Genomic DNA, 22855 nt, shown 5'->3' with positions numbered 1-22855 from the left:
AGGCAATCCAAGAAACCAGGCCCTTATGAAACTTTGATGTTGAATAGCATTAGGATAATTCTAAAAAAAATAATAAAAATTAAACATTAAATGCCTGGCAACTTTTCACCTTCCCACTTCAGCATGAAATGCAGCTTTAATAGGAAAGCAACTGCTTTCGCCTTCCTGTCATAATGACAACTGGCTGTCCATCTTTCAGTCCATTAGTTTGATTACTGATCTTTCTCTGTTATACCATAGATTTTTATATTCCATAGAGAATTTGCTTATTATCTACTTCCTATGGTAGTTTGTTGCATTTGTGCTCTTTGTATACAATCATAACACTCATTTACACCTATTCTTTATCTCAAGGGCTAAAATGCCATCTGCGTCTCGTGTCGCCAATACTTCTCAGTCCTGCACTCAGTAAAAATTGTGCTTGAGCGAAGAGCTTTTGGAGGGGTGTGGGTGGAAAAATTACAATGATAAAAATCTCATGTTAAAATTTAGTGTTAGATATCCAGTTTCTAGAAATGAAAATACTGGAACTGTTTCTTAACACTAACTTCATGTATGCGGTTAAGAGAAGGAGGAAGTTGGTCTGTGTTTTAATAGAACTGATGTACAAACATGGCATGCAAAAATTAAGGCCAGAATTGTCAAGAAATGTAATGCAGTCACAGTGCAGAATTTTTGTTCAAATAAATAAATTTGGTGTTCAGAATGGAGAAGTGGGGTGCATTTCCACCCTGCACAGAGGTTGGAAATACAGCCTAACCCTAATGAAGGGGAAAAAAATCCCTACCCTCAAAAATTCATTTCTCTCCCGGTAGGGGGTCAGTTTGCTATTTTTAAACAGCTTATTTTTATTTTTAAGTGCCAACATGTGTTATTTTGCCTGCACAAGACAACTGAGCTTAAAGCTTAATGAAGTAGGCAAGGCATTCAGGAGGGTTTGGAACTAATGTCTTGTATTTTTGAACCTGTCTGTTCTGCCAGTGACCCATATAGTGAGTAGCTGTGTCAGCTAATCACTTAGCTGGCCATTGCTGACAGACAAATACCTTGTGGTGAAGTCTGATGGAATTGTTACAAAAGCATCAACCTTTAGGAGGCCTGCACACTCTCCGAGAGTTGTAGGCATGTACACGTGCTTGTCATTTGGGGGAAATCTGCAGAGACAGGGAGGCATGCACCACCTCTGTAAGAACCAAAAAGACAACAACAAAAACCAAACACAACCAAAACAAAACACAAAAGAGTTTGAATACATTCCTTAGAGAAAAGGCATTTGTTTACTTGGGCATTTTATTTTAATTCAGTGATGATAATTAACTGATTAATAATATCACAGTAATCAAAAGAGAGCATGTTTTCAAGGAGCATGCAACAATAGCTAGCCCCTTATATGGATTTAATTGTAAAAGCAAATAATTATATCCTTTTCAAGACTTAGAGAATTGCTTTCAACTGTAAACACAAACTACAGAAAAGAAAATTCTCCAACATAATACCAGTCTTTAGATGGCTACTTTCCCAAAAGCAGCTGTTGGGAGCTTTCTTTCAGGTGCATAATAAGCACCAGCCTGATCACAGAAATCAAAGATGCACAGAAAAGGCAAATGAGGCTCAATTCATGCCTGGCGTAACACCCTGAAATTACACTAGGGATGAATTTGGCCCAGATCATTTTTACTGAGGTGTCTTGCAACTGAAAGGTTGCACTTGCAGTGTTACAGATCTTGTGATACTTGGTTGTTCTCTTAAAGCTCCAGCTTCTGGAGTTATGTGAATATGTAAGAATTGCAGCTTTCATTAAAAAAAATGTTCCTAGCTCTCAGGGTTACAGAGAAAAGCTTGAGAATGTGACCCATTTAAACCCCAAAAGTTTGAAAACCAGAAAGCAAAGAAAAAAACCCAAATGTATTTTTTTAAGAAAAGTCTCATGAGTTTTAATCCAATCTCATGATTTGTTGGAAATAATGCACTTGCTAGCAATAGAAATTCTGCAGGCTTTGGAGCTACCGCCACCATTTGGCACAGCAGAACATGAATTTTAGCCCTCCATTTCACCTGCACCCCTGACTTGCAAGCTCAAGCCATATATTCCCTATGGCCACATGGAAAAAGCTGAATATATGGAAAGAGACAATCCACTGTGCATGCTCAGTGTATTGATTGTTGCTATCAGGATGGGGAGCAAAGAGAAGGGTTCTTCTGGGCTGATGATCACAACCCTCTGCCTTTGAAAAATCTTTAAAATAAGTGTTGATATAGGGGCTGGCATTTTTCTTTGCCTAGAAGGCCAATCAGGTAATGGCTACAAAACAGATCAATATATATTTAGACTCGGACTCATAGACTTTAAGGTCAGAAGGGACCATTATGATCACCTAGTTCGACCTCCTGCACAATGTAGGCCACAGAATCTCACCCATCTACTTCAATAACAAACCCCTAACCTATTTGTTTCTCCCAGCCAAGTATAAACTCTTGTCTTTGGATTCCAGCTATAAGCATCAGTTAGCGGGGACAATGTGTTTTAAAATTACATTCTCTCCAACACTGGGCTTATTAAATTGCGGTTCCTGGTACTTATTCCTATGTGCCACCCATACCTCAACCTGCTGAGGCTCAGATGTAGGACATCATGCATGACAAAACCCCAAAAAGAGAAACACAGAACAATCATCTGTGGAAACTTAAGAACTATGGGACTCATTCCTTCAATGCAAGTAACATTTTGTACCTCCAGTTTCATGAGTCTATTTCTGATGTAAATGATTTTCAAGCATTAAGAGGGAAGGGGATACCAAATCTGTATGGAACATAGGTAACTATGATGAATGACATCTCTCAACATGAGGGACATGGTCCTCCAACTACTCCTTAGTAGAACGGGTCAGGAATTTGAGAAAACACACTTCTTTTGCTGAAAAATGTTGATCTGTCTGAACCAAAACTTTTTGTGGAAAAGGGTTGATTTCAACAAATTTCTTGACTCAAAACAATTTTGAAAGAACTTTCAAAATTGTTGACGTATCCCACTTCAACATTTTGGAAATGTCTTTTCATTTTACAATTTTTCTAAGGACCTGATCCAAATATTTTCGGATGTTTGCGATAAAGTCTCAAGCGTTGGCAGTACTGAAAGTACAACCCTTCAGTTGCAATACAGCCCAGTAAAAATGATCTGGGCCAAATTCATCCCTAATGCAACATCAGTGGCATTCCCCAGGGATGAACTGAACCTTTTCTGTGCATTTTTTATTTCTGTGATCAAGCTGGTGCTTAATAGGCATCTGAAAGAAAGCTCCCAACAGCTGCTTTTGGGAAAATAGCCATCTAAAGACTGGTGTTATATTAGAGAACTTTCTTTTCTGTAGTTTGTGTGTATAGCTGAAAACGATTCTCTTCAAGAATGAAGAACTGGATGATGCTGAAATGAAAAGGTTGCTGACTGAGCAGACCAGGAGGAGTATAAAAAAAAATTTTTCATTCTGATCTGAAATCTCAAATTTTCATGGGATGGGAAGGTCATTTCCTGCTCAGCTCTACTTTTCAGAGTACTTCGGCCATTATTTTCTTTTTTCTTCTTCCTAGGTCTGCTTTGTTCTCTCCTATACAGCACCCTTTTCTACAGATACGCTCCAGATCTTCATGCTGAGTTCTTTAGTTAGATGTGAGCCCAACCTAAACTCTAGATCTCCAACCTGGGAAAATGAGATCTGAGCTTTGCAGCTCAAGCTCCACCGAAGCCGCGGGACCAGCGGACCCTCTGCAGGCACGTCTGCGGGAGGTCCACCGGAGCCGCGGGACCGGTGGACCTTCCGCAGGCATGCCTGCGGGAGGTCCACCGGAGCCACCTGCCGCCCTCCCGCGGGACGCCACCCCAAGCACACGCTTGGCGCACTGGGGTCTGGAGCCGGCCCTGGCTGGAACAAACCCCTAACCTATGTCTGAGTTATTGAAGTCCTCAAATCGTGGTTTAAAGACCTCAAGGTGCAGAGAATCCTCCAGCAAATGACCTGTGCCCCACGCTGCAGAGGAAGGTGAAAAACCTCCAGGGCTTCTGCCAATCTTCCCTGGAGGAAAATTCCTTCCTGACCCCAAATATGGCGATCAGCTAAACCCTGAGCATGTGGGAAGACTCATCAGCCAGCACCCAGGAAAGAATTCTCTGCAGTAACTCAGATCCCACCCCATCTAACATCCCATCACAGACCATTGGGCATATTTACCTGCTAATAATCAAAGATCAATTAATTGCCAAAATTAGGTTATCTCATCATACCATCCCCTCCATAAACTTATCAAGCTTAGTCTTCAAGCCAGATATGTCTTTTGCCCCCACTACTCCCCTTGGAAGGCTGTTCCAGAACTTCACTCCTCTAATGGTTAGAAACCTTCGTCTAATTTCAAGTCTAAACTTCCTAGTGTCCAGTTTATATCCATTTGTTCTTGTGTCCACATTGGTACTAAGCTTAAATAATTCCTCTCCCTCCCTGAAATTTATCCCTCTGATATATTTATAAAGATCAATCATATCTCCCCTCAGCCATCTTTTGGTTAGGCTAAACAAGCCAAGCTCTTTGAGTCTCCTTTCATAAGACAGGTTTTCCATTCCTCGGATCATCCTAGTAGCCCTTCTCTGTACCTGTTCCAGTTTGAATTCATCCTTCTTAAACATGGGAGACCAGAACTGCACACAGTATTCCAGATGAGGTCTCACCAGTGCCTTGTATAACGGTACTAACACCTCCTTATCTTTACTGGAAATACCTCGCCTGATGCATCCTAAAACCGCATTATCTTTTTTAACGGCCATATCACATTGGCGGCTCATACTCATCCTGTGATCAACCAATACTCCAAGGTCCTTCTCCTCCTCTGTTACTTCCAACTGATGTGTCCCCAATTTATAACTAAAATCCTTGTTATTAATCCCTAAATGCATGACCTAGCACTTTTCACTATTCAATTTCATCCTATTACTATTATTCCAGTTTATAAGGTCTCCACTCTCATAACCTTATTGATCATTTTGTGTGTAATCAAAATGTGTTTGTTTCCCTTAGCCTTTTTGTTGTACTGATTTTCAAAGAACCATGGTTATTCCATACTATTAACCATTATGCTAAATTATTGTTATTACAGTAATACCTTGAGGGCCTAACCAAGACTGGGACTCCATTATGCAAGGCACTGCACAAACAGAGCAAGAGATAGTTCTTTCCCCAAATTGTTTATAAACTAAATAGACAGGACACAATGGATAAGAGAGGAAACCAGAGACAGGAAATGACTTGTCCAAGATCAAACAGCAAGTCCATGGCAGAGCCCAGCGCTCTGTACAGTTGACCACACTTTCCTCAAAAGATTCTTTAGGGAAAAACTCTTAGACAAGTTACCCAACAATGCAATAAGTAGAAGAAATATCCAAGCCCTGAATCTCCCCCCTCAGTATCCCACAGTTTATAATCCAAGATCCGTACAAGAAGAAACCGTAAGAAGGTATGACTCAACTCAAACAGCATCGTGACGAGAGCTGGGTGAAGTTTTTCAAAGAAATACTTTATTCACTAAAGGGGAAAAAATGCAATTTTGATCAACTTGAAACTATTTGCAAATTTGACATGAATCACTCCAGCCATTTACAACATGGGGCTTGGGGAAAGGGAAGGAGGCTGTGGTGAAGCCACTACATTCCCTTTTTATAACCTTTAGCCCAGTGGTTAGAGCAATCACCTGAGATCTGGTAGACCCAGGTACAAATCCCCACTCTGGAACAGCTATAAAACCCAGACCTTTTTGATTCACCAAAAATTCTGAAAATTTTCAGATTCAGTTTGACCTGAAAATGTTTATTTTGCTTTTTCAGAGCTGCCACTGAGCTTAAACATAAAACTTATTCACCAGGTTCTACCTCTGACATCATAATATAATTGTTTAACTTTGCTTTCACTGAAGACACTTATAATGGAGGTTAATGTATTTGTGTTCTGGGTAGAGTTTGGTATGTTATAAATAGGAGAGGAGATAGGGAGTGATGGGCGAGCGCACGCTACAGAAAGTGCCATTAGGTCGTAGTGTTTATTCCATGGGCAGAAGCTGTCAGTGCTTCTAGTGGTCACTTAGGACTGAAATCCAAGGTCTTGTTGATTTCAGCTGAATGCATTTGCTGAGCACTGGATGACATTTACCGACATAGGCAGCCTCTAGGATTTCAACAGAAGCTAATCTACCATCCTCCAACATCTATCATTTCAAATGACCCAAACTAAAGTGCAGCATGCATACCCCATGTACTCTGACACTCAGTGGGGCATCAGATGGCAAGTAAGCCTCTTCATCCCAGTGCATTTTATCTAGTAAGAGGAGAGGGTGACCAGCACTCTGCACACATTGTCAAACAAAGAAAACATGGAGCATGACAAGCACAACCACAGAAATCCCCCGCTCGCTAGCAGTCAAGTCTGGACTTGAAAAATAAAGACGGGGAAAGAAAAAAATGTCAGTGATGCTTAAGAAAACACATTTGGAATGGGGCTTAACTGCCAAGATTGCTCTGGGTGTCAAGCTGGTTTTTATTTTTTTTGTCATGTTAGCAAACTGTTGATGGCTGTGGGCACGGAGGCCTAATGACAGGAGACTAACAGGAAGCAGACGAGATGCAAAAGGATATTTGGGGCGGGGGGTGTCACTTAGTGATGGAGAGCATGTAAAGGAATCTGCATCTTATTTGTCCCTTTTGTTCTCCTGCCATGCTTGACTGGCAAGTCCTGTCGCACTAAGATTGCAGGTTGCAGATATCCTAAATCAAAACCAAGACACCCCACGCAGACTGACATGCTTTCGGGGATACAGTAGTTCAACATCAGGATGGCAAAAAGTGATGGAGTCTAAAAATAATGTAAGTTTTGGAGAGGTGTCTTGCATAATGCAATAGATATATTCCTTTAACAAGACACACAAGTCAAATGTAGTCATAAAACACCACCTCTGTCCTGTATACCATTTTTCCATCTTTGATCTCAGAGAACCTCACAAAGGAGGCAAGTATCATCCCCATTTTATGGATAGGGAAATTGAGGCACAGAGAATGCAATTGACTTGCCCAAGGTCACCCAGCAGTCAATGGGAGAGCAGGGAATTGAACAAAGGCCTCCTAAATCCCCGTCTAGTGCCTGATCCACTGAGCTACTGCAACATGTCTGGACCCCTCTAGAAACATCACTCTTACCAATATGTTGCATATCTTTACCACGAGGGCAGAACTCAGAAGGAGAAAGATATCAGGGTACTTAATCAAACGTTAGTTGTCATTCCTGTAGGAACAATTCCTTCCTGATTCCAGCGGGGGATCAATTTACATTCTGAGCTAGGAGATTAGATTGATTACCTTTATGTAAGCCAAGATACAATATGAAATCATATTTACCACTTTTGACACAAAGTCCTTCTGCAGCAGTGAATTCCACAGACTGACTACATACTGAAATATTTCTTTTCATTGGTTACAATTTTCCTGGCCATTAGTTCTGCCTTCTACAACAACGAGTATTTATTTTAAGATATAGGCACCCTGGAAAAACTTGAGCTCTCCCCAGCCACGCAAGCCAGGGGCAACAAAGGGTTAACAAACTTCAGGCTATTACAACCCAAGATGGAGGGAGCAAATTCCAGAAGGAGCAGAGCTCTAAATGGGGAATACCCTGCCAAAAGCCCCCTTGTCTTTTATACCAATGAGGGTATAGCAGAGTGCCTATGCTGACCACAACTGTATGGGAATAGAGATAGGTACGTCCCAGGCCTTTTAGGGATATAGAAGTCAAAACTGACGCCTTAGAATAAACCAGAAAAATAGACAGCCAGTGTAGATGATGGATCACCAGTGCACTGAACAAACCCTGCTTAACAAGCAGTCTGGCGAACATTACACCGGCTGCAGTTTCTGGATGGTTTTAAGATGTACATGAGAATAAAACCTCAGGAAACAGATTGGATCCTGATGGGTAGATAGCAGGTTTCCTTCCCAGGTTGTCACCAAGATGATGTTACCACGACAGAGTCAGAGTCATATGTATGAACAGTAAATAAGGTCAAAAGGGCAGATGTTTACCCTTAGGTGTCTTGTGTAAATTTACGGTGAGCTAAGCAGGAAAGGTGGCCTCAGGTGAATGGTAATCCAGGCCAAAAGCAGAAAATCGTGGGATTAAAAGTGGGTGGTCAAATCACTCATTCGACATCCGGGGAAAAAGTTACTTTCTGGTGGATGGCAAGCAGGTCTGCAGGGAACAAAGAAGTCTTTTTCTCTCTCACACACAGTCTGCTAGGGACTAGACACATCTGTCTCTCCTCTCCTCCCCCCTCGATCCCTCCCTCCCTAGGGATCTTTTTGGGATTCAAGGAATATGTGTGTGTGTGTTTATAGAATAGCTCCATTCAATTAAGCCCCAGAGTACAGTAGCTTTATATCAGAGGCAACCTAGAGAGAGAGCTCCGTGGAAGTGAGGGTACCTGGTAATGATAACAACCGTGCACTGGTTGTAAGTGTCATCACCTCTTATTCTTAATCAAAAGGCTTCCAATCCCTTCTCAACACATGTACTCCGAAATGAAGGGACTGCTGGAGAATCATTTGAATGTGGCAGCCCTAGATAATGATGAAATGAATAAAAGGCTCACTGTTTTATTTGGGTGAGGAGGAATTCAGTGCTCCTCTCATGAAAAGGTAGTGGTTTAATGGCACTCAGGGAGAAGGCCTTCTAGTTATCCACATGCTGCTGTCATTGCTGTGCTAATAGCTACAATATGGGCTTTCCCAGTCTGATGGGGTGAAAGGATGTGGTTTCATAAGTCTCTGCACTTCTAGGGCAAAGCCCTCAGAAAAAGAGCTGAGCCTGAATAAAGGGCTTTGCTTTGAGGAAAATGCTCTGAAAGATAGGAGGGCTGAGGACAGGAATCTTCAGCCCCAACAAGTGATTCAAAGTGATCAAACCCACATAACCAGCTATGGCAGGCTGTGTATGCATGATATATTGGCACCCATGCCCTCCTCATGCCCGCTCCTTCCCCGAGAGTGGAAACAACAGGGAAGCCTGTGGTGGGGAGGCCACCACTTAGGGCTGTGCAGTGTCCACTTCTGTGGACCCTTCATAGTGCAGTGGAAGTGAGTGATTTCCATGGCGTGTGGGCCTTACAAAGGCATGTAGGGGCATCTTATCTCTAGTGAAGGGGGGTACTCACCGCTGTAGCACCTCCTCATGACTTGGCATGGTGTAGCAGCCCTGTCCCTCTCTGGCACCCCTTCATGATCGCTGTTCTGGTCCTCCAGTGGTCCACCTCTTCCCATGACTCAACCCTCTGGTCAGGTCATGATTTATGTCCACCTCTTCTGGGATAACAGTCCAACAAGCCAGAGCCCAAGACCCTGGATTAGGTCTTTGGCTTCAACTCTGGGCCCTCACCCCCTTTCTCCCTGGGTTTCACTCGTCCTTATCCCCATCTCAGGGGCTTCAAGCAACCTTCTTCAGTGCCGAGTAGAGGAACCTGAGCCCTCCCACTACACCAGGTTCTAGCCAAAGGTCCCTATAACTGGCAGCCAAGGACTGGGGCTTCATCCAGTTCCTTGCTGCTGTCTTCCTGGGCTTCTTCCTGCTCAGCCTATCTGGCCTTCTCCTCAGCAGACTCTCTAGGCTCACTCTTAAAGACTTCAGTAACTATTACAGGAGTAAGTGGGTGAGGTTCTGTGGCCCGTGATGTGTAGGAGGTCAGACTAGATGGTCCCTTATGGCCCTAAAGTCTATGAGTAGAGTTTATGAGTAAATCCTCTCAAGGCTGGGACTCTCAAGGCCTTCCCTTAGAAGCCCCTAACAAACCCAAACCAAAGGCACAAACTCAAATCAACTTCCACCTTCCTTGGGCTTGGCCTCATAAACCCCCTTGCTGTGCTTCCACTGAGCACCTCCCAGGGCTCTCTCCCTGGAAGTCCTTATCATGCCCTTTAATCGTGAATAGCAGTGGCGCCAGCTCCACTCCCAGTGGCGGCTTCATCTCTCTCCTGGTCTCCTAATGGACAACTCATGGCATACCTAGACAACAGCTTACTGTTAACACATATCCTTGAATATTTCTCCCTGTTCACATTTGTCTCAGGGCTAAATTTTATTTTGGACCAGAGGTGAAGTCAATCCCAAGCCCTACAGATTCCTTTCCTTAATAATTATTTGCAGACATGCTAACAGCTCAGTCTTCCTTTCTAGTATCTTAAAAATCACCATGCTAGTATATAATTTTGTAGTGCCAGAAGTTGACAGTGGTAACTCACAGTCCTCTTTTCTGGGATGTCAAGAACCTCTGCTTTAATAACCTGACCATTTGTTACCATACCTGTTCCATTCAGTGAACACTGAAGCCATGTCAGACCAAATGAAAAGTAATTAGGGAGTTTAAAAAATGCCTTATGCCGCAAGAAGAAATTCAAAAAGGAAAGGGGCTATTTCAGTGAATATAAAAGCTGTTTGAAAAATGGTGGTGGTGGGGGAGGGGGATAATTGTCAGTTTTCTTCATCTTTCCTGTCAAAACTTGAAATTTTGATGAAGATTTTCACTGGAATTTGGAAGTTTGAAACCAGCTCTGGTGAACACCTCATAAAAGAAACGAGTGGGTAAAAAACCCATTTCCCCTCATATCTAAGGGTACATCTACACTACCTGCCAGATCGGCGGGTAGCAGTCAATCTATCGGGGATCGATTTATCAAGGGTAGTATAGACTCGATAAATTGATCCCCAATCGCTCTCCCATCGACTGCTGAACTCCAGCAGCGTGAGAGGTGGAAGCAAAGTCGACGGGGGAGCCGCGGTCGTTGATCCAGTGCTGCGAGGACACGAAGTAAGTAAATTTTAATTCGATCTAAGATACGTTGACTTCAGCTACGCTATTCTCATAGCTGAAGTTGCATATCTTAGGTCGATTCCCCCTCCCCCAGTGTAGACCAGGCCTAAGGCATATCCCAGGCAGAAAACAACCCTTTTTTCAATGCTAGTTAAGGTTCTTACATTCTGCTATTGTAACATTTTTCCTCAGATGCTGAAAAGCTAGCAAACACATGGTTAAGGTCAAACCCTCCACTTCCATTTCTCAGGCTCTACCTACATCAATATAAAACTTATCAACTCTTACTTATTACTGTAATGCTTCCACAACACATTGCTAACACCCAAAGCTTCGTAAAATGCTCTGCAGCCTTGTCTCTACCACACACACAAGAACAAGGTATGTGAGAAGTGTTTTTTTTTAAACTCATAAAGCCCATAAGAAAATTATATCTTCTAAAAGGAGCTGTACTTTTAACATAGGTTAACCAACAAATATCAAATCTCCACAAAATCCTCCACATTAAAACACCTCATACCACAGTTTCTACAGCAAGCAAAATGAAAGAGTTAAAGATTTAAAGGCAAAGTACATAGAATCAATATATTTCCTCACAGTTATATAGCCATCCATTGCTGGCTTAACTCCACTGCCTTCAATTTGACCCACTATGTCCATGAGTGTCATCATGCATACAAAGGTACAGAAGGACCAGGATATTATCAATGCCACTATTAACTGAACATGACAAGGTTTGGGACGAAGTGGCCAGTGGTGATATAAAAAGCCAAGGACATTATGAGGAGAGTTTAATTGTATGATGACCCTGGTTGAAATAAATACCTAATAAAAGAACAGATTAGTTAGAAGAATGAACTTGCCTGGAAAATGCAATTCATAAAACCTAACTGGACAGAAGAACAGATCAGATATGTGCACTCTTTCTCCTGTTCACCAAACCAAAATATATTGCATAGCAGAGTCTCTTTCCCAATGAGCTATAATTAACAATAATAATTATAAGGAATCATCACAGATTTGGGGGAATCATAATCTATTTCCGAAAGCTGTCCATGGTGGAAAGAACCCAAGCAGTGGCCAAAATAGAGGGGGACAAAATTATGAACCAAGTTACAATTTCTTTCCTTATCTCAAGCTGGGTGAATCATCTATCCCTTATCACTCTTGCTACCTGAACTGGCTTCCCTGGAGACAATCCTTCCGGTCTGTGACTGACGAGAGGTGCTGCTGGGCTGACAGAATACCTTTCATCCGCTTTTCCTCTTCCTCCTGTTGTCTTTCCTCTCTTCTTTCTCACTATTCCATCTGGTGCACCTTGATGAGCTGGGAGGTACTCCACCTGTAAGTTAGCAAGCACAATAAGCCTCATTCTTGATTGCTCTATCTTGTGCAGTCATTTACAGCAGATCAGAACTGTAGCATTTTTTTTACCCACTTTGCAGTGGTGTAAATGACTGCACAAGACAGAGAGCAATGGAGAATCAGGCCCTATCTACACCCGAATTTAAACCTGTGCAAACCCCTGAATGGACCCTCTTATTTTGTTTTGAGTAACTTACTTTGGCTCAGCTTACACCTGTTCCTAATCAATTTAATCTAAATCAGAATAAGCCTGATTTAAGACAAAATACGTGTCCACACAGACTTTTGCACCAATTTAATGAAACCAGTTTAAGATAAGGTGTTAAGGAGAGAATCCTGAAGTCCCAGATCCTCAAAGGTATTTAGGCCCCTATTTCCCTAAATCTGGCCCACAGTAAACTCAAACACTGCAGGCCTTGAGTCCACTAGCAAAAAAGGTAGAGCTAACATGTAGTAACTAACATCCTACTGAGGACAAGGCCGTTGTAGGTTTAGCTAGAATTTACCTCAGCCTTCTAACCTTTTTTCCTAGCGTGGACATGCTCACAGACTCATGGGGTAGGTCTATGCTAAAATGTAAACCCAGGATTAGTAGAACTTGAGTTAGCAGACCCTAGGTCTTGAGCACTTAGAGCTCTTTGTAACCCCAGATTCAAAGTTGTTGAATCCTGGATCCCAACCTGGAGCTTCAGCGTCTATACTCTATTATGTGGGTCTGAGTCCAAGCACCCTTATCCAGACTTCCTAGTACCCTCCCAAAATGTGGCCACTCTAGCCCTTTGTTTGTGATGCAGTGTGGGAAAACATAACTGTCCAGAAGACAAAGAAAGTTGGTCCATGGGATTGTGGGATACTTTAGGCAGACTCCTAAAGCAGAAGTCCTGTGGGGCTGCATCTACATTGCAAAGCAATAGGGCTTGAACCTTCCTGGCTTGAGTCAAACTTGGACTCTTCATCCCCAGGGGGTCCTAGGACCCTGGGCCCGAGCCCTGGCTTAGCACAATTCATGTGTAGATAGAAGGGAGCTTAGGTTTGAACCTGAGTGTGAACTCTGCACTTACATTGCAATGTAGACATACCTAGAGAGACTAGACAACAGACAAGAACAGAATGTGGTCCACAGTCTGTCAAGCACTCTGAGATCCTTCTGCATGAAAGCATAGATAAGAATTATTGCTCTTGGTTAAGGAGCACTCTAGTTAAGTGTGAATTGCTTTATCTGTACATTATTGAGCAGACTGCTTACCTGTGGCTTACAAAGTGCCCTATTTAATTATGTTGCTTTACCTAAGAGTTAATGAGTAACTCATTTAACTGCAGCTTCCTTACCTGTGAGTTAATAAGAGCCTTGTCGCATTTAGTGCTAACCAAGCTGAGTGCAATGCACTAGGCCCATGCAGATTTCAGTAGCTATGGCTTGGTGGGGATGGAAAAGGGAACTTTGGGCCTTTGAGCAAACTGAGGCTTTAATATAATTCCCTCATGTTCTCTTTCCTGTAGACTTCTTCATGTTCCCTTTCCCCAACTCAGATGTTCCAGATATTTGGCTATTTTACTCCCATGTACAATAAACTAGTATACAAGCATGACCAGACCAATCACCATAGAAATTACTGGCATGCCTAAATTTGGGAGAAAAAGGAAACCCCAGGCGATAAGCAAATTAGGCCTCACCACAACTTTCAGAGACGACCTTAACCTTCTGCTGTTTCCAAATAGGCCTGATCCTGCTTTACCAGACAACACTGATTCGGAGAAAGACTTGACATGAGAGTGCCAGGTGTTTTTATAAAAAGCATCTTTTTGCTCCATTTTGGGAAAGCATTTCACAGGCAATCTGTAACTTGAGCTGAAAGTCACATTCATGTTAATATTACAGCTTGATCTGTAAAAATATGCACCAATCCGTTGCTTTTGACTCATGTACATTAAAAGCATTTACCAAACTTATCAGTGAACAATGGAATTATTATGGCTGTTGACTCCTTCACCATGGCAGCAGAGTTACAAATATAATACTCAATATTATGCCTGGTCTTGTACCAGTATAACTATGTCAGTTAGGGGTGTGACTTTTTTTTTAGAGTGAAACAGTTTTGCTGGTGCAACCGTAAGTGTGGATGCAGTTATACTTGTATATAGGTGCTTTATATCAGTATAGCTTATTCCCCTTTCCACACTAGTTGTACTCTTTGATGATCCTGGTAGAGTTAAAGCAGTATAATTTTGTTTGTGTAGACAAGCACTCAATCTTGCTGAGAGATAGAGAAAGCTAAATGGGGTAAGCAACAATGGTGAATACGTTCAGAAAGGTTTGTTTGCTGACAGTCAAAAACTGTAATGAAGATTTTCAGAAGTGTGTCCCCTATAACATTATCTTGCCATTCCTCACTTTCTGATCTTCCAATTGCAATCAACAACCTTTCATCCAATAAGGACTGGATGGAGATTCCCTTTGAAGCCCTTCAACACCACGGTGGCAGGAGGCGTTCACTGTCGGTGATACAAAGTACTCTCTCCACCCAGCAGTGCAGAATGCTGTCTCCATACTGTTCCAAGCCCTAGGATAGCAAGCGATTTGGAGAGGCAACCAAATCCACATCTCCTGCAAGAAAGACTAGCTCACTCAACCACAGCTCTAGTTTTAGAATAGTTCTGAAGATTTGCTGAAAAGCAGTGAGCAGGGCAACACAGCACATGCGCATGTGTTTGGAATATCAGTGCCACATCCTGCAGCCCTTGCGCAGGCAAAACTCCCAGTGGAGCTTAACAGGGCTGAGTAATGTGGATTCCCCCATTCACCCCAATGGGGTGTTAATGCTGAAGCTCAGTGACAACAACATAAATGGTAATGTTAACTCTTTCACTGCTGATCATTTTAGCAGAAATATCTAGCTATCCCAGGCTGTAGGCAGAGTTGAAATAGGGTGTCCCACTCAGTCCTGGAGGGCAAATTAGGATCTGTCCTGTAGTGAAACATCACTCAGGTCTTCTAGATGTAATTGCCTAAGACCTGTTCCTTTTTGTAAACTTCTTTACTATTTAAGTGGGTGGTGGAAAAAATCTTCCTGGAAAAGGCCTTGTGTTTTCCATTCTAGGGGGGCACAACTGACACACAGGGTGAGCTCCAGGCCTTGGACTGCAGTGAACAGAGAACGTATTGTATCTGAGTCAGTGCAGTTTAGTCATAGTCTGTCCTAAGAATCCACTATTGTGCTTAACAATGTGATAGTACTTGATTGATACCTGAGACGTGACGGGGGATAAAATCAGCCCTGGAGCAAATGGGCTTCGCTGGAGTCAACAGCTGAGTCTGTTTACACTAGGGCTATATTTGGCTCAAAGAATCAAATCACATGAAATGCCTTAAAAAAAACAACCCAAACCCAACAGCTTGCTCAGCAGGCGGCGCTCTCATAAGGGTGTCATGTAGAATTGATGGTGACTGACTAAAGACCATGCTATTTTGTCTCCTCAGGGGCTTTGCTACAATTTGATGATAATCTCCAACCTGACTGTAGGTTTCAGAAAGGCTGGTGGTAAAGTTTCCTGTCACAGTTGTCAAAAAAAAAAAAAGTTGCTTCTGTGAGGATATCATGGACCTCCTATGTTGGCCAAATGTACTTTCAAACCCCTCTCTCTCTCGTCTGTTAGTGCCTGTATATGACTTAATCTGCTACCTTTCTGTTTTCTTTCTGCTTAAGTGAAAAACAAGAATGCTGATGTGTTATCAGAACACACCTGTGCATCTGTTGCATAGCAGCTGAGCCCTAGGAAATCCCAGCCTCGCAGCACTGGCTGTGGAATCTGAAGCGCTCAACCAGGCTCCCAAAGAAGCTTAAAGGAGGAAAACAAAACATGCCCAAGTCCCACTGATCAGAAGTTCTCTAATGGCACTCAGAGGCCCAAAGTAGAATTAAGCAAGCAAAACTGTACAGCTATTTAAAAAAAAAATCCACCTTAAGGTGCACATTTAAATTCAGCTAGGCCTGCCATCTATCCAGCACTTTTCCTGCTAGTTGTGGGAGAAATGCCTAAAATCCCCCAGATTTCTGAACCAGCAAGATTGATGCATTTAGACATTATTATTGATTTACATTAGCACAGCAGCTAAGAGCCCTAGTCATGGAGCAGGACCCCATTGTGATAGGTGCTGTGCAGTCACATAACAATAAGATGGTCCTTGTCCCAAAGAGATTACAAGCTAAGTGTAAGACAAGAGCTGGACACAACCAGCTGAGGGTGTGCACCTTTGGAACGGTGCCAGAGAGTACACGTGACCTCAACATTTCCCCACTAAATGCATGGCCCTTCTTGCTCTCAGCTGTCAATCACCCTATCTCACAGCACCTTGATTCCTCTTCTAGAGTCAATGTCTATAACAGTGTCTGGAACGCTGGGTGTGCAGCACTCTGCCCTGTTTGAGACGTTTGCTACATCAGCTGCTGCAGGGGAAATACAGAGCACTGAAACTAGGTGTTGGCAGATTAAAAGCCTCTTTTTATTTGCCTTCAGCTGCTGCAGAATGGGTTAGTCTTGCTGATGAAATATGTTTGCCATATTTATTAATTGCACATTAATTGCACATATTTTTTATGATCACTATAGTAGCATCTCACTGGTACGCATTCTCCTAGTCTGCACATCCTCTAATTTATACACCACAGTGGTCCCTCTCCTATAATTCTAGTGGGACTTGGCTTTTGAAGCAGTAGGGTTGGGATTTCAGTCCTGCTGCCAGTGGACAGTTGAGTGGTCATGGTATGTCGCATAGTGACAACTAGGCGGCTTGCGTGAGTATGGCTTTGTTAAAATACAGTGGGGAAAGAGAAGGCTCCATATCCCCAGGGATGTCATTAAAAATGTCATTGTTAGGGATAAGAAATTTATATGGCAGGGAAAGGAAGTAATAGAGGAGCGAGAGGAAGGATGGCACTGGACTCAGAAGATCTGGGTTAAATTCCCAGCTCTGCTCTCTGTGTGACCTTGGACAAATTACTTAATCTCTGTGCCACAGGCCCCTATCTATGAAATAATACTTTCCTTTCTTCCACCCTTGATCTCTCTTGTCTATTTAGATTGTAAACTCTTTGAAGGGACCACGATTACTATGGTATTATACAGCACCTGGCACAACAGGGTTACAGTGTCAGTTGGTGACTGTTGGCAATATGTAATATTAAGAAAATATTACATAGCTGTCTAAATTCCTTTCCCTGCCATTTCTGTCAGAGAGCACTGGTGCTGTGCATTCGAAGATTTTTCAGTCTTTTGTACTTTTATTTTGCACTCAGACTTAGAACATATCATGCAAAAATGCCTCGGCTAATGAATTTTAGGATGTGATATGGTCCCTTTTGCATCCCTGTATCATTAGCTGGGGGAAAGGGGTGGGGGGCAGCACCCCTGTGTAACCAAAAACCTCTCAGCAGGATTTGTTTAGCGTGAGAGAATGATTAGTCATTTTTAGTGATTAGCAATTTTCTCCCTCGGGTGGTATTTCAGCATTCCAGTAGTGCTCACATACACAACCAACCTGCCAAATGGGAAGAAACGGCTGAGACAGAAAACACTGCACACTAGAGAAAACCCTGGCAGTCTTTTTTTTAAAAAATATTATTTCTAGCCAACTGGTCTAAATCAACCTGACACATAAAAACTTTAATTCCCAATCATTTTGTCCCTGTATAAAATCCACACTAAAGCTTTTCAGTGCTCACCTTGGTGACATGATCAACTTAGGAAAAAGAACCACACACACACACACGCACAATTTATGCCCCCCTCACTTCCCCTGTATTATATATAAATGAGCAGAGATGAAAGAAATACCTGGGTTTTGCCCATTTGTTTTTCATGACATGCTGTGGAGATTGTACAGTGGTATCTAGTAGAACTGGTTTTATCTGTCCCCATTGTGCAACTAAAAATGATTATTTTTAATGTGTTAGACAGAAGCACATTTTTTTCCTCTCTCCCTTTTCCAATTGATTCTGCTGCAGGAGGGATCTTCCTTTATTTTATGAGGGACGAACACGGGGCCAGATTCGTCATGGGTTTAGCGCCATTGAAATTGGTGGAGCTGCACCAGGGATGAATGTGACTCACGTTCTGTTATTTTTTTCTTTAACTGCTGCTCCCCAGCAAAACCTCAGTCATTACATCGGTTAGACTAGAGAGTTGGCAACCTGTGTGGCCTCAGCATTTCCTTTTGTGAATCATCCTCTGTCTCATATAAAGAAATCCAAGACAAGAAGAGCATGACTGCCTAGTTCGATGGCAATCACACACTTTTCCCACCTCAGGGCCATGTGTCTAACATTTCCAGGAGCCAGCAAAATATGCTTGGCTTAAAACATCCCATTTAATGTTACCTATAGAACACGAAAAAGAATATCCACCATCTATTAATCTACATATAGTGATTTTAGTGTGGGGAAAGGTGCTGGACTGGAGATTGAGTCCGATATTTATCTACAGAACAGGCAGAAGCAGAGGAAGCTATTCCAGCCTCATTAGTGTGACTCTACATGGGTCCACCTCTAGGTAGATTGGTGCCCGACAACTTCATGCCACTGTCCAGCTGTAGCGGTGATAGCAAGTGTAAAAAATTGGGATGGGGGCGGGGGATAATAGGTGCCTACATAAGACTAAGCCCCAAGTATCAGGACTGTCCCTATCAGATCAGGACATCTGGCCACCCTATTTTACTGCACCCTTGGAGACTAGAGAAATGACCGATGCACAGGCAGCCGCCATTTTGTGTTCAGTCAGCAGCCTAGTGCACAGAAAACACACACCATCATGTCCCCTTCCTCTCGCCTAGAGACCTATTTTGTTGTTCTCTTATTACAAGTGATCCCGCACACTCCATTCCACCCTTACCACTTCTCCTTTGACCTTTGCTCACATCTCCCTCCGCAGCAGCTTGGACCTATTGGCACAGGTAAGGGGGGTTCTCATTGGTGGAAATAGCAACCCATTGGTCCAGCCTCCCTGGTTACCTAGCAACCATCACGTAGTAAAGGCTTTTGGTTACTACCACACTCAGAGCCATAACCCAGACAGAGTTAACGGCAAAAGAGTCAACAGCAGCAGATCTCTCCTACTGACAGACACATTTCTTAGTTTTGCCTATTCTTTGGTTATTCTCTTCCTAGCGGGCATCTCCACTCAGAGGGCTACATTTTCACCTGGTGTAAATCACTTCACTTCAGGGGAGTTACACTAATTTACATAAGTTGAAGATCTGGCCCAGCGGCGTAAGCAACAAGCCAGCAGTGTTTATCTCCCTCAGTCATTGCTACAAGGCTGATCAGGAACTAGGTGACTCGGCTGTCTCTAGAGCTTCATCTACGGCTTACTCCTTATGCTTTTTTACGTTTGCCTCATGCACAGTAGGCATTGAAAACCACCAGATGAGGTACTGTGGTCTACTGGATAGAGCAGAGGACTGGGAACGAGGACTGCAGTGTATTTAACATAATCATTAATGACCTAGAAGACAGAACAGAGTACAGAACAAACACGACCATCTGAGGAGGGGTAGGAAGTAGACAGAGCCATGGCACCATCTCTTTAGGAGAGGGAGTAAGCTAGATCCCTTAAAGGGGTATCACAAATTGTGTTCCCTCCTGTGCAACTAGAGAACTACAGGAGGTGCTCTGCCTTTCTGAGAATGGCTCAGAAGGCATCCCCTGGAGGCAGTGATGACCTTTACTAAGCACTTTGCCCTAAAAGGCAGAGTTTAGCCCTTAGCAATTCCTCATTTCTCAGGGTCAGTGCACTGCTCTGCTTCTGGGCTCGCTCTTTAGGATAATTTCTGCCCCCAGTACATCTGTGCAGCACCATGAATGTTAGTAGTAGAGCTAGTTTGAAAATGGTTATTTTCCCCCAGCTAATTTAGATGAAAATGAATTTTCTTCATTTGCACCAAAAATGTCATTGGAAAAGTTAGCCTTTTTGTTGAAAAAAACCCTCAAACTGGAAAATTTAGGCCTTTTGACAACCAATATCTGTAAATATTCATCTGAAACCCAAACAGTTTCAGCCAAAAATTGAAAACCATTTGATTTCTGATATGAAATGAAAACCAGGAGATTTTTCTGAGGAAAGTAGGGACACTTTCCCCCAGAACTTTGGTTCAGTCAAAAAAGAAGCATGGATGGAAAAGTTCCAACAAGCCCCTTGGCATGAGGCTTTCATGTGAGGAAGCAGAGCCATTTGTGACTCAGCTTGTCCCCTGAACCTTCTGTCTGTGCAGGATCTTTGTACACATAGACTACGTGAGGGATGGACTCAAATGCGATTAGACGTTTTTACACCCCATCCCTGGCTGTAATAGGTACCTGCAGCTATATAATTTGTCTATCTGGCAGCCATGATTACCCTGGAGCAACTTGTCTTCTACCATCAGTCTGTTGGCCCATAAGTGTGTTAATAAGTCCGAGGGGGCTTTGTGGCACCAGTGTGGCGCTGCTATCACAATGGAAGGGAATTTCACACATAAGCGATGCCACTTCCAGCATTAGGCAGGTTGCCCAGCAAAGCCCCCCTCTTTGTGTGGTACCTATGCCCCCAGCGAAACTGGCATGCCACCTTGTGATTGGGCACAATGCCATCAAAGCACATGGATATATGAGCATAAGCAGCCAGGAGGCCATGTAAGAACATCCAATACATTTGTTAAGGGCAGGATTCCAAGTCATGAATGTTAAGCTGCCTGAGTCTATTTTGGGCTTTCATTACCCATAGTTAAGGGGATACGCCAGCCCTCCTCAACCTTCAAACTAGATTAATTACGATTCTGTTGAATGAAATTGGTATTTTGTCAATGAGGTGAAGATTTAGTGGTGCTATTTTTTTTTAAAATAGAGTCTCTTCAGTATTTTAGGTGTTCATGGAAAGAAGTTGAAAAACGATTCCGCAGGGGAGTTGAATTTCTATTACGTAGATAGAAAGGCTAATGTAACTAATATTGGGGTTTGCAGGGATTATCTTTTTCTTGCAGGATTGTCAGTCCAGACATCTTATTTCTAAGTTTAAAATTAAAAAAAAAATCTTTGATACATTCCTGTTTTTCCACCCATTTTATTTCCATTAAAAGTTGATGTGAACAGTATGAACGGATGGGCCTGAGTCTAAGCTCCCATATTCTTTTTTTACACTATTGTAACTCCACTGACTTTAAAAGAGTTCCTTCTCATTTACATCTATCTGAGTGAGAATATAAATCTGCCCCTGTAGCTGTGTAATTTACTGTAAATTCATGTGTTTTGGGGGGAGGGAAAAATGTTCAATTTAATAATAAGAATACTTTTCTTTTCTATAGCACCTTTCCTCCAAGGATCTCTGATCCTTCAGCTATTACCTATGTATTACAATACCCCCATTATTGTTTGCCATGTTGTAGCCATGTTGGTCCCAGGATATTGGAGCGACAAGGTGGGTGATGTAATATCTTTTATAAGACCAACTTCTATTGGTAAGAGAGACATTGTCTCTCTGACACCTCCATTAGGTAAGTATTTTTAAACCTATGTTACAGACAGATAAACTGAGGTGCAGAGCAGTTAAGGAATTTGCTCAAGGTTATGCAGTGAGCCGTTGGCACAGCCAGAAATAGCATCCTTACCCCGGATACTAGCCACTAGGAAATACTGCCTTCCAGTGACAGAAGGGTTAGTCTGTATCCACAAAAACAACGAGGAGTCCGGTGGCACCTTAAAGTCCCTTCCAGTGACTATTCCATGATAACTGGAGAATTGTCCAAAAGTATGTTTGAAAAAGAAATATAAAATAGCTCGAATGAAGCCTGCATTAAATATAGAGTAGATACTGTTACACAAGTGTTTGTTTTGCAAACACAACCATATTCAAATAAGAAAGTGTCCCAACTTGCAGTGTGAAGTCACCCTAGACTACTTACATAGAGAGTTCCATTTGGCTTTTGACAGGCAATAAGTTCTCACATGATTTTTTGGTTTGGTTTGGTTTAGTGAGGGACACCTGTTTGACAGCTGGAAAGAAAAATATCAGAGGCCTTGAATCAGCTTACCAGTAAAAATAATGTCTTACCAATCAAATCTCAGAATATTCTTCATTTTGAAAATAGCTTTTCATTCTTAAAAACAACAGTGAAAAAAAACAACCCTGAAATTCGAAGACTAGATAATATCAAGTTGACTAATAGAACATTGACTCCTGCAATATCTGTCACACTTCAGGGCAACTGCACCTGTATTTCAGCTCCGTGGTTCACCAAGGGCACCCACTGTCAGGCTTCCAGCTCCCCGGGCTGCTGCCTTTCTTGGGTAGAGACCTGCATCTCACTCTCTTCTGACTGAAGTGCCTCCAGGCTGCACAGTTCCCTGCCTTCACTGTGTTATTCCCGGCAGAGACAGGCTGCGCAAGCAGGCCTGCCTGCTCGCTTGCTCCTCAGGGATGGTTAAGAGCATGATTGCCCACAGTTATAGTTCCCATGCAATTCTTTTATGCAAGGCTATTTTATTCTTACGGTAAAAGCATTACAGAGAAAACACATTAAAAATAATAAAAGAACCAGAGATCACCCCAACCTTCATGGGGGGCTTTGGCAGGAGCAGGCCTT

The 22855-nt window shown here is 42.6% G+C and overlaps 2 long non-coding RNA genes across 2 annotated transcripts in view; one reads left to right on the top strand and one right to left on the bottom strand.

Annotated features, from left to right (window-relative positions):
• Positions 1 to 22855, top strand: part of LOC123377431 — an 82231-nt gene that overhangs the window by 39020 nt on the left and 20356 nt on the right. The window lies entirely within an intron of this gene.
• On the bottom strand, positions 1047 to 19163 carry LOC123377432. Its single transcript, XR_006582209.1, has 4 exons — positions 19132 to 19163; positions 13326 to 13393; positions 12056 to 12223; positions 1047 to 1154 (listed from the first exon to the last, which is right to left on the bottom strand). It is a non-coding gene; the product is annotated as an uncharacterized LOC123377432 (long non-coding RNA).

Source organism: Mauremys mutica, chromosome 9, assembly GCF_020497125.1.
Source record: "Mauremys mutica isolate MM-2020 ecotype Southern chromosome 9, ASM2049712v1, whole genome shotgun sequence".
NCBI lineage: Eukaryota > Metazoa > Chordata > Testudines > Geoemydidae > Mauremys > Mauremys mutica.
This window is presented reverse-complemented; position numbering and strand designations above follow the sequence as displayed.